This window comes from Mesoplodon mirus (genome assembly GCF_964341445.2).
Source record: "Mesoplodon mirus genome assembly, chromosome: 10".
NCBI classification, from domain to species: Eukaryota; Metazoa; Chordata; class Mammalia; order Artiodactyla; family Ziphiidae; genus Mesoplodon; species Mesoplodon mirus.
This window is the reverse complement of record NC_138986.1, coordinates 14279927-14293106: the sequence shown is the minus strand read 5'-3', so window position 1 is coordinate 14293106 and position 13180 is coordinate 14279927. Positions and strand designations below refer to the sequence as shown.

Below are 13180 nucleotides of genomic sequence, written 5' to 3'. Positions count from 1 at the left end.
CCTGCATTGGCAGGCGGACTCTCAACCAGTGCACCACCAGGGAAGCCCAGAATTTCCCTGTTTTGACACTGTTTCTTCTCTTATTCTTGAGTTAGAAAAAGGCATTCCTGCTCCTATGATGATATTGAGTCTGTACTCATCTATAAAAATTCCATCTTTCTCTCCTTCCCTCCCTCTCTCAGTCCCTGCCTTTAGTTCATCCCATTCCTTGCCTTTTCCTTTTGACCTTCTAACCTTCAACATCTTGGTCCCTCCTAATCTGCCACTTCTCTTCCCACTACTCCTTTTGACTGGTTCCACTCTGGCTCCAAGGCCAGAGATGCTGTTGCTCCCCAATTTCCCCCCTCTCTCTGTCTCTCTGAACACTGAGTTACCTTGTAAATTGAGAAGGCTTACCGGTCTTTAAATGCAGAACACTTTTTGACTTCATCTCTTTAATATTTCATAGCCAGAAGCATTTGGCTTTTCCAAACTTGTAAAACTCTTTATCTTTGGGATTTCCCCATTCCTTTCAGTTCCTGCTTGAGAACCATTCAGTTCTTGGCTTGAGGTCACGTCTTTTTTTGTACAGGTAACCACACACCATCACTCTGACTCCTTCTGTCCACCTCTCCAGGTGAGGGGTCTGCCTTCCAATTTCTTTCAGACCACGGTTTTACCAGATATTTTGCAATGTTGTAACAGGGCTCTCTAGCTTGCTATATCTGTTTCTTGTTACTTGGCATTAAGGGGGTAAATAGTCTTGATGTTAGTAGCCCACTCTCAGGACCAATTTCTTTATTGATCCCTATAGGCTAACTACTATATCAAACAACCATATATTCATGACTTATTTATTTCTTATTCAACCTACAGGCCACTGTGGGTATATGCGCATTCAGGCACACAAGAGTTTAATTGGGTCAAGGTCACATAATTGGTAAATAGTGGTATCAAGATTTGGACCCAGGCAGTTGGATTCCAAAATCTTAACCCACTTTCCTCTCAAGTAATCAGCTTTGAGATACAACCATTCAAATTTTGCATCTTTCAAGGTATATCACTTACAATTTGCCATCTTCAGCATTTTGTCCCACACGTCAGTGGTTTGTATATGTAAACCTCTTGATCATACAAAGAGTTATAGAGTCACGGCATATCAGAGCATGTGCTGAGAGATTTTGTAGCATCAGAGATACAGAAGTTCTTTAAATACAACTAAACCTGCCACTACTGATATTAAACAACCTCTTAATTCTTAACTTTTTTTCTAACCCTCTTGTAAATTTTTTCAGGACAGCTGAATTGAATGTCTTATGTTGATCTCCTGGGGGTTTTCAGTTTCCATCTATCAATATCCACTTATACGAAGAGAGGCTAGGGGGTAATTTTACATTTTGTAAAATTATTTTTGAAGGTATACAAGCAGGTTTGATCTGCACACCCTCATTAGAGCTCTTTATTTCCCACGTGGAGGAATAGGTACCTAAGGGCTTCTGGAAAACAGGTGCTCATTTCTATAGAGGAGAAACTTCCATGAGCAAATGTTCTTTTCAAACCTGTTTCTTCTCCCATGACTTAAGTGCAGTTGGACTTCACTGGGAGAGGGTAAGGAGGAGAACGACGTTCCCCCTCCAGGCGGTTCTGAGGTGCTCTGAATGCCAGACTGATGTGATCGGTGGAATTCATCACTGCAGGCTGATGTGTCTCACAGTGGGAGTCATGGGCTGGTCTGCTTGGTAAACTACTCCTGCTCTATGCCTGAAGCCATGCTTCTTTTAGAAATAAATCTTGTTCTTCCAAGCCCCATGTGTCTCACAGCCTCAAGAGTACCTCATGGATTTAGACTAATCTTGTCTTATCACAGACAGGTTACCTCCAGAATCTTAACAATCACCCCATCTCTGAGGCCATTGATTCATCTGTTCCCCTGAAATTGAGTTAAATGTGCTAGCCTGACAGGCTCCTTGAAGTTAGTATAGGATATTTCGACAGGGCTTTGAAAATGAAGCCCTGACCCCAATGTGTAATGACCTCAGTGGACAGTAAAGGGTTCCTTTGTGTCGGGCAGGTGACAAGTCTCAGTTAACCTTCCAAGTCCACATAGATTTGTACCTGATCTTAGGGTGAAAAATCACCTGTCCACTAGCTCACATGGCAAGCATTTTCACTTGGTGGTAATGCTGGTGAGAGACCCTCACATACCATGTAATCAGTCATTTCCATGCAGGCGACATTCTAGCGATTTACTGAAAATATCAGGGCCATCAAAGTACACACTTTTAATTTATTACACAAATAATGGATTGGCTGAAGTGTTTAGGCCAAGTGAGTTTTTCCCATTGAAAGGTAGTGTGTTCATTCTTTTGGAGTCATCAGCGTAAAGTTCTTCCACACTCTTAGAGCATTGCTTAGAAAATTGTAGCTTCACTGCAGTGAATATTCCCCCAAGAGCCCTCAAAATTGAGACTCCCACCAGCAAATATGAAGCTCTTCTGTTTGTACGGAAGGTAAGCCCCAGGGTCCTTCTATCATATTGTCTCAATGACGTACTTAACGTATGCTCCCTCCACGTCCGCTGAAGTAAAAGACACACACACACACACACACGCATAGTGAGAACTGAATTGAGAGTTGTGGGTGTGTGCCATGGCTGAGGGCTCAGTCCTAATGTGTGCTGAAGTGCCAGCACTGTGCTGTGGCCAGATAATAATTGCTGCTTAGAAATAGCAGGATATCCAGTGAGAAGAGGCTGAGAAGAATACACTCTCTCTGGAAGAGTGCAGATCAAGCTCCTCATGGGAAAATGTGGGAGACTATTGAAAGGGGATGAGAAGAGAATTGTTAAGACTCCACTTTCTCAGTTTCTGATCTGAACTTTTGCTCACAGCAGGTGAACACAGGTTCCCTCCCACACAGAGATGTCCCCCCCTGCCGGTGTGCAGTCTGTTAAGTAAACAAAGTCTTTATACTGAGAAAGGAACATTTCACTATTTTGGCTATGAGTTGTTACTTTAAAGCTTTATCCTCCAAACATTTCCCCCTCTCCTTGTTTATTTTTTCACCAGAAAGAAAATGTGCCACTTAAAAAAATTCAACTACAGGATAAGAAAAGCTCACTTCTAGATTAAGGCCACTTCTAGTTTAAGGCTCACTAGGGCTTAAGGCCAACTCACCTTTTGGTGTGATCACCAGCTAATCCCCTCGAGGAGCCAATTAGCTTTCTTTTTTTTTTTTTCTTTAACATCTTTATTGGAGTATAATTGCTTTACAATGGTGTGTTAGTTTCCACTGTATAACAAAGTGTATCAGCTATACGTATACATATGTCCCCATATCCCCTCCCTCTTGCATCTCCCTCCCACCCTCCCTACCCCAAACCTCTAGGTGGTCACAAAGCACCGAGCTGATCTCCCTGTGCTATGTGGCTGCTTCCCACTAGCTATCTATTTTACGTTTGGTAGTGTATATATGTCCATGCCTCTCTCTCACTTCATCCCAGCTTACACTTCCCCCTCCCCATGTCGTCAAGTCCACTCTCTACATCTGCGTCTTTGTTCCTGTCCTGCCCCTAGGTTCTTCAGAACCTTTTTTTTTTTAGATTCCATATATATGAGTTAGCATACGATATTTGTTTTTCTCTTTCTTACTTATTTCACTCTGTATGACAGACTCTAGGTCCATCCATCTCACTACAAATAACTCAATTTCATTTCCTTTTATGGCTGAGTAATATTCCATTGTATATATGTGTTACATCTTCTTTATCCATTCATCTGTCAATTGACACTTAGGTTGCTTCCATGTCCTGGCTATTGTAAATAGTGCTGCAATGAACATTGTGGTACATGACTCTTTTTGAGTTATGGTTTTCTCAGGGTATATGCTCAGTAGTGGGATTGCTGGGTCGTATGGTAGTTGTATTTTTAGTTTTTTAAGGAACCTCCATACTGTTCTCCGTAGTGGCTGTATCAATTTACATTCCCACTAACAGTGCAAGAGGGTTCCTTTTCTCCACCCCTCTCCAGCATTTATTGTTTGCAGATTTTTTGATGATGGCCATTCTGACCAGTGTGAGGTGATACCTTATTGTAGTTTTGATTTGCATTTCTCTAATAATTCGTGATGTTGAGCATCCTTTCATGTGTTTGTTGGCAATCTATATATCTTCTTTGGAGAAATGTCTATTTAGATCTTTCGCCCATTTTTCGATTGGGTTGTTTGTTTTTTTGATATTCAGCTGCATGAGCTGCTTGTATATTTTGGAAATTAATCCTTTGTCAGTTGCTTCATTTGCAAATATTTTCTCCCATTCTGACGGTTGTCTTTTCGTCTTGTTTATGGTTTCCTTTGCTGTGCAAAAGCATTTAAGTTTCATTAGGTCCCATTTGTTTATTTTTGTTTTTATTTCCATTTCTCTCGGAGATGGGTCAAAAAGGATCTTGCTGTGATGTATGTCATAGAGTGTTCTGCCTATGTTTTCCTCTAAGAGTTTGATAGTGTCTGGCCTTACATTTAGGTCTTTAATCCATTTTGAGTTTTTTTTTGTGTGTGTGTGTGTATAGTGTTAGGCAGTGTTCTAATTTCATTCTTTTCCATGTAGCTATCCAGTTTTCCTAGCACCATTTATTGAAGAGGCTGTCTTTTCTCCATTGTACATTCCTGCCTCCTTTATCAAAGATAAGGTGACCATATTTACATGGATTTATCTCTGGGCTTTCTATCCTGTTCCATTGATCTATATTTCTTTTTGTGCCAGTACCATACTGTCTTGCTTACTGTAGCTTTGTAGTATTGTCTGAAGTCAGGGAGCCTGATTTCTCCAGCTCCATTTTTCTTCTCAAGACTGCTTTGGCTATTAGGGGTCTTTTGTGTTTCCATGCAAATTTTGAAATTTTTTGTTCTAGTTCTGTGAAAAATGTCATTGGTAGTTTGATAGGGATTGCACTGAATCTGTGGATTGCTTTGGGTAGTATAGTCATTTTCACAATGTTGATTCTTCCAATCCAAGAACATGCTATATCTCTCTATCTGTTTGTATCATCTTTAATTCTTTTAATCAGTGTCTTATAGTTTTCTGAACACAGGTCTTTTGTCTCCTTAGGTAGGTTTATTCCTAGGTATGTTATTCTTTTTGTTGCAGTGGTACATGGGAGTGTTTCCTTAATTTCTCTTTCAAATTTTTCATCATTAGTGTATCGGAATGCAAGAGATTTCTGTGCATTAATTTTGTATCTTGCTACTTTACCAGATTCACTGGTTAGCTCTAGTAGTTTTCTGGTAACATCTTTAGGATTCTCTATGTATAGTATCATGTCATCTGCAAAGAGTGACAGCTTTACTTCTTCTTTTCTGTTTTGGATTCCTTTTATTTCTGTTTCTTCTCTGATTGCTGTGGCTAAAAGTTTCAAAACTATGTTGAATAATAATGGTTAGAGTGGGCATCGTTGCCTTGTTCCTGATTTTAGAGGAAATGGTTTCACTTTTTCACCATATGAGAACAATGTTGGCTGTGGGATTGTCATATATGGCCTTTATTATGTTGAGGTAAGTTACCACTATGCCTACTTTCTGGAGAGTTTTTATGATAAATTGGTGTTGAATTTTGTCAAAAGATTTTTCTGCATCTATTGAGATGATCAAATGGTTTTTATCCTTCTGTTTGTTAATATGGTGTATCACATTCATTGATTTGCATATATCGAAGAATCCTTGCATTCCTGGGATAAACCCCACTTGATCATGGTGTGTGATCCTTTTTATGTGCTATTGGATTCTGTTTGCTAGTATTTTGTTGAGGATTTTTGCATCTATGTTCATCAGTAATAGTGGCCTGTAGTTTTCTTTCTTTGTGACATCTTTGTCTGGTTTTGATATCAGGGTGATGGTGGCCTCATAGAATGAATTTGAGAGTGTTCCTCCCTCTGCTATATTTTGGAAGAGTTTGAGAAGGATAGATGTTAGCTCTTCTCTAAATGCTTGATAGAATTCGCCTGTGAAGCCATCTGGTCCTGGGCTTCTGTTTGTTGGAAAATTTTTAATCACAGTTTCAATTTCAGTCCTTGGGTCTGTTTATGTTTTCTGTTTCTTCCTGGTTCAGTCTCTGAGGGTTGTGCTTTTCTAAGAATTTGTCCATTTCTTCCAGGTTGTCCATTTTATTGGCATATAGTTGCTTGTATTAATCCCTCACGATTCTTTGTATTTCTGCAGGGTCAGTTGTTACTTCTCCTTTTTCATTTCTATTTCTGTTGATTTGAGTCTTCTCCCTTTTTTGCTGTATGAGGCTGGCTAGTGGTTTATCAATTTTGTTTATCTTCTCAAAGAACCAGCTTTTACTTTTGTTAATTTTTGCTTTTGTTTCCTTCATTTCTTTTTCATTTATTTCTGATCTGATTTCTATGATTTCTTTCCTTCTGCTAACTTTAGGGTTTTTTTTTTTCTTCTTTCTCTAATTGCTTTAGGTGTAAGGTTACGTTGTTTATTTGAGATATTTCTTGTTTCTGGAGGTAGGCTTGTATTGCTATAAACTTCCCTTTAGAACTGCTTTTGCTGCATCCCATAGGTTTTGGGTCATCGTGTTTTCATTGTCATTTGTTTCTAGGCATTTTTTGATTTCCTCTGATTTCTTCAGTGATCTCTTCGTTATTTAACAGTGTATTGTTTAGCCTCCATGTGTTTGTAATTTTTACAGTTTTTTTCCTGTAATTGATATCTAGTCTCATAGCATTGTGGTTGGAAAAGATACTTGATACGATTTCAATTTTCATAAATTTACCAAGGCTTGATTTGTGACCCAAGGTATGATCTATCCTGGAGAATGTTCCTTGAGCACTTGAGAAGAAAGTGTATTCTGTTGTTTTTGGATGGAATGTCCTATAAATATCAATTAAGTCCATCTTGTTTAATGTGTCATTTAAAGCTTGTGTTTCCTTATTTATTTTCATTTTGGATGATCAGTCCATTGGTGAAAGTGGGGGGTTAAAGTCACCTACTATTATTGTGTTAAACTGTCAATTTCCCTTTTTATGGCTGTCAGCATTTGCCTTATGTATTGAGGTGCTCCTATGTTTGGTGCATAAATATTTACAATTGTTATATCTTCTTCTTGGATTGATCCCTTGATAGTTATGTAGTGTCCTTCTTTGTCTCTTGTTATAGTCTTTATTTTAAAGCCCATTTTGTCTGATATGAGAATTGCTACTCCACCTTTCTTTTGATTTCCATTTGCATGGAATATCTTTTTCCATCCCCTCACTCTCAGTCTGTATGTGTCCCTAGGTCTGAAGTGGGTCTCTTGTAGACAGAATATATATATGGGTCTTTCAGCCAGTCTGTGTCTTTTGGTTGGAGCATTTAATCCATTTACATTTAAGGTAATTATCAATATGTATGTTCCTATTACTGTTTTCTTAATTGTTTTGGGTTTGTTATTGTAGGTCTTTTCCTTCTCTTGTGTTTCCTGCCTAGAGAAGTCCCTTTAGCGTTTGTTCTAAAGCTGGTTTGGTGGTGCTGAATTCTAGTAACTTTTGCTTGTGTATAAAGGTTTTAATGTCTCCATTGAATCTGAATGACATCCTTGCTGGGTGGAGAATATTGGTTGTAGGTTTTTCCCTTTCATCACTTTAAATATGTCCTCCCACTCCCTCTGGCTTGCAGAGTTTCTGCCGAAAGATCAGCTGTTAACCTTATGGGGATTCCCTTGTATGTTATTTGTTGCTTTTTCCGTGCTGCTTTTAATATTTTTTCTTTGTGTTTAATTTTTGATAGTTTGAGTAATATGTCTGGGCCTGTTTCTCCTTGGTTTTATCCTATATGGGACTCTCTGTGCTTGCTGGTCTTGACTATTTCCTTTCCCATGTTAGGGGAGTTTTAACTATAATCTCTTCTAATATTTTCTCAGACCCTTTTTTAACTCTTTTTCTTCTGGGACCCTTATAATTCGAATGTTTGTGCATTTAGTGTTGTCCCAGAGGTCTCTTAGACTGTCTTCAATTCTTTTCATTCTTTTTTCTTTATTCTGCTCTGCAGTAGTTATTTCCACTATTTTACCTTCCAGGTCACTTATCCGTTCTTTTGCCTCAGTTATTCTGCTATTGATTCCTTCTAGAGAATTTTTAATTTAATGTATTGTGTTGTTCATCATTGTTTGTTTGCTCTTTAGTTCTTCCAGGTCCTTGTTAAACATTTCTTGTATTCTCTCCATTCTATTTCCAAGATTTTGGATCATCTTTACTATCATTACTCTGAATTCTTTTTCAGGTAGACTGCCTATTTTTTCTTCATTAGTTTGTTCTGGTCATTCTTTAACTTGCTCCTTCATCTGCTACATATTTCTCTGTCTTTTCATTTTGTTTAACTTACTGTGTTTGGGGTCTCCTTTTCACAGGCTGCAGGTTCGTAGTTCCTGTCATTTTTGGTGTCTGTCCCCAGTAAGTAAGGTTGGTTCAGTGGCTTGTGTAGGTTTCCTGGTGGAGGGGACTGGTGCCTGTGTTCTGGTGGGCGGGGCTGCATCCGGTGGTGTGTTTTGGGGTGTCTGTGAACTTAGTATGATTTTAGACAGCCTCTCTGCTAATGGGTGGTGTTGTGTTCCTGTCTTGCTAGTTGTTTGTCATGGGGCATCCAGCACTGGAGCTTGCTGGCCGTTGGTTGGAGCTGGGTCTTAGCACTGAGATGGAGATATCTGGTAGAGCTCTCGACAATTGATATTACATGGGGCCAGGAGGTCTTTGGTGGTCCAATGTCCTGAACTTAGCTCTCCCACCTCAGAGACTCAGACCTGACACCAGGCCGTAGCACCAAAACCCTGTCAGCCACACAGCTCAGAAGAAACGGGAGAAAAAAAGAAAGAAAATAAAAATAAAAATAAAATGAAATAAAATAAAATAATTAAAATAAAAAAAATTAAAATGAAAAAGTAATTAAAAAAAAAGAAGAGAGCAACCAAATCAATAAACATATCCACCAGTGATAACAAGTGCTAAAAACTATACTAAGATAAACATAAAAATCAGAAACAAGTCAGTTGCAGACAGAAAACCCCAAGTCTACAGCTCCTCCCAAAGTCCACCACCTCAATTTTGGGTTGATTCATTGTCTATTCAGGTATTCCACAGATGCAAGGTACATCAACTTGATTGTGGGTATATAATCTGCTGCTCCTGAGGTTGCACGGAGAGATTTCCCTTTCTCTTTGTTTGCACAGCTCCTGGGGTTCAGCTTTGGTTTTGGCCCCGCCTCTGCGTGTAGGTCACCCTCAGGCATCTGTTCCCCACCCACACAGGAGAGGGTTAAAGCAGCGGCTGATTAGGGGGCTCTGGCTCACTCATGCCTGGGGGAGGGAGGGTTACAGTAGTTATAACTGGAATGCAGGACGAGCCTGCAGTGGCAGAGGCTGGTGTGATGTTTAAACAGCCTGATACACGCTGTGTGTTCTCCTAGGGAAGTTGTCCCTGGATCATGGGACCCTGTCAGTTGTAGGCTGCACAGGCTCCCCGTGGGCAAGGAGTGTGGATAGTGACCTGTGCTTGCACACAGGATTCTTGGTGGCTGCATCAGCAGCGTCAGACAGTGTCTCATCCCTGTCTCTCGTGTCTGTGCTGATAGCCACGGCTTGCAGCCATCTCTGGAGCTCGTTTAGGCAGTGCTCTGCCTTCTGTGGGCAGACAGGGAAGGAATCCCCTCTCCTCATGCACCCCAAAACAATGATCTCTTGCCTCTTAGGCAGCTCCAGACTTTCCCCCGGCCTCCCTCCTGGCTAGCCATGGCGCACTAACCCCTTCAGGCTGTGTTCACACCACCAACCCAAGTCCTCTCCCTGGGATCTGACCTCTGAAGCCCGAGCCTCAGCTCCCAGCCCCAACCCGCCCCAGCAGGTGAGCAGACAAGCCTCGCGGGCTGGTGAGTGCTGGTCGGCACTGATCCTCTGTGTGGGAATCTCTCCACTTTGCCCTTCGCACCCCTGTTGCTGTGCTCTCCTCCATGGCTCTGAAGCTTACCCCCCTCCCACCCCCAGTCTCCACCAGTGAAGGGGCTTCCTAGTGTGTGGAAACTTTTCCTCCTTCACAGCTCCCTTCCAGAGGTGCAGGTCCTGTCCCTATTCTTTTCTCTCTGTTTTTTCTTTTTTCTTTTGCCCTACTGAGGTACGTGGGGACTTTCTTGCCTTTTGAGAAATCTAAGGTCTTCTGCCAGCATTCAGTAGGTGTTCTGTAGGAGTTGTTCCACATGTAGATATATTTTTGATGTATTTGTGGGGAGGAAGGTGATCTCCATGTCTTACTCCTCCGCCATCTTGAAGGTCCGCCTTGCCAATATAGCTTTTAAAGATTCCCCTCTGCTTATGTCAAGCTCTCATGCACCTGGACTTCCACAAAGCAAAATGCACTGTGGCAATTGTTTTCTGGATACTTCGGGTAAAAAGGCCAACCTCTACCCAGATATCTATGGATCTACCTATTTATCAATATGTCTGTAGCTAAGACCTAAATATGGTCCCTACGGTGTGCTAAATGCCATTCTAAGCACTTTACATAAAAACTCTTTTTACCTTTATCAGAGAATTCCATGACAATTGCTTCAATATTGATGTGGGGTAAATTTGGGGAGACTGACATTAGATATAAGACTCTTTCTGTACCTCTTCTGGGGAATGTATCCTGTTGTATTGCACTCATTTTTTTCTTGTCCGTTTGCCCCTGTTCTGGATCCCTTTATTTATTTAAAATTTTTATTGAAGTATAGTTGATATGCAATGTTGTGTTAGTTTCTGGTATACAGCAAAGTTATTCAGTTATCTATCTATCTATCTATATCTATCTATCTATATTTATTTATTTATCTATACATACATACATATATATATATATATTCTTTTTCAGGTTCTTTTGCATTATAGTTTATCACAAGATATTGAATATAGTTCCCTGTGCTATATAGTAGGACCTTGTTGTTTATCTATTTTATATATAGTAGTGTGTGTCTGCTAATTCCAAATTCCTAATTTATCTCAACCCCCACCCATCCTGATCTCTTCATTAACAAGGGCCATGGCTTTCTTCTCTGTCCCCTAATGTTAGCACAAAGCCTGATATATAAGGGGTCCTCAATAAATCTTTTTGAATGAATTAAAGTAGAGCAAGAAAGGAAAACAAAGAAAATCTTATTGTTGGAATACTTTCTTTTGGTTGGTAGGCAGTGTGGTTTGACTTAACAGGTCTGAGTCCTAATTTCCTTATTTGGAAAATAGGGAAAATAATACTAACCTTAAAGAGCAGTTGTAAGAAGTAAATGAATTTATCAAAAGTACCCAGCATATTTTAAGTCACTGTGAAAAAAGATGGCTTATTCCATAAATGGTGTTAAGAAAACTAAGTAGCTGCCTGGAAAAATATGAAGCTGAATCCCTGTCTCACATCTTACACCAAAAGAAATCTCAAATGATGATTGCACAACTCTATAAATATACTAAAATCCATTGAATTGTACACTTTAAATGGGTGAATGATATGACATGATATCTCAATAAAGTTTTTATAAAAATAAATCCCAGAAGATCAAAGATTTAAGTGTAAAAACATGGAACTGTATTAGAAGGAAACATAAGGTAGTTTTTAACATGTTATTGGAAGGGAGAATGACCTTTTCAAGCAAGACATACTGTTCTAAAGCCATAAATGAAAGTTTGATAAATTTGATTATGTAATAATTGAATATTTTGCAGAAGAAAATACTAGACACAAAATCAAAAGAAAACTATGACAAATAGTGAGAAAATAATTAAAAGCACATAGAACAAAAGGCTAATTACTGTAATATATAAAGAGCTCTTAAGAATCAATGTGAAAATGACCAAAAACCCAACAAAAGATATGGGCAAAGTATAAAAACAGGCAGCTCAGAGGAAGAGCTTATACCAATATATTCTCCAACCAACAGCCGAATGGTACAAGCTCTTTAGAAGCAATATTTGAACTATTTGTCCAAATTAAAAATACATAAGTCCTCCAATCTAGCAATTTGGCTTCTAGGAATTTATTCTATAGCTATTTATACATGTGTCTAGACATAAACATAAGTATAGTCATTGCATGAAACGTTTGTAACAGCACAACACTTGAAATCAAACTAAGTGTCAACCAACAAAGAAGTAGTTAGAGAAATAATAACATTTTGTTTAGTGAAAATCTATGCAGCTCTTAAAAACAGTTGATGAAGAACCCCAAAATATATCCATTAACAACAAAACAAGGTGCTGGACAATGTGTTTACTGTTCATGTTTTAAATTTTTATATATTGCACAAACATACGTTTGCATATGCATAAAATATTCTAGCTTCTTTCTATCCCCCCAAACCCATCATGCCCAAAATTCAGTTCATGAATAACAAGATGAATGAATTCCTTTCACATGTATCATCTATCTCTGCATTTAATTTCTGCACCAACCTTATGGAAAAGATACTAATACTTTCTTTTGAAAATATTACATGTTTTGAAGTTTTGAGTTTGCTTATTCAATAGTTGCAACTACTAATGCTAAATCCTTGATGCTAAAGCTCTGTTGTACAGGGAAAAAGCCTAAACTTCTTATATAATGATGTAGGACATCCTTCATCAACCGACATTGTCCTTCTTTCCCAGATTACTCTCCTATCTCCTTCTGCTTCTAGCACACTGCTCCAAGTTCTTTCACACTGTTCCTCCTTTCCATGTTTAGGGTCTCTTCCAATGATGCTTTCACACCTCAGCTCAATGAAATCCTATTTACATTTTCTTAAAGTGTCAACTCAAATGCCACCCACTTGGCAAATCTTTACCTGTCATCCTAGGCAACACCAATGGTTCCAGCACAACTACAGCTCATAGTTTTCATAGTTTGTCCTGTATTTCAGAAGCATTTTATATAAGTCTATTAAAATTGATTATATTATTTCAAGGTCATGAGCATATTGAGATTAGAGGCCCTATTTTTATTCTCATTACTACCACAACGTCTAGAATATAGTAGCAGTTTGATAAATATTTATTAGAAAAAATATTTACCTGAATTCGAATCATTTTTAATTACCCATAGGTTGAAGAACGTCATATTCAGCATGACAGATTTGGGGATTGAATAATACATCTCTGCTAAGAATTTGAAATGAAAATGTTTTATTGATGGAAAATCTTTCTTCATCTTGCCTTCTAGAATTCAAATGAATG

General features: G+C 38.9%; 1 protein-coding gene across 1 annotated transcript in view; it reads left to right on the top strand.

Annotated features, from left to right (window-relative positions):
• Positions 1-13180, top strand: part of ESR1 (estrogen receptor 1) — a 253311-nt gene that overhangs the window by 208959 nt on the left and 31172 nt on the right. The window lies entirely within an intron of this gene.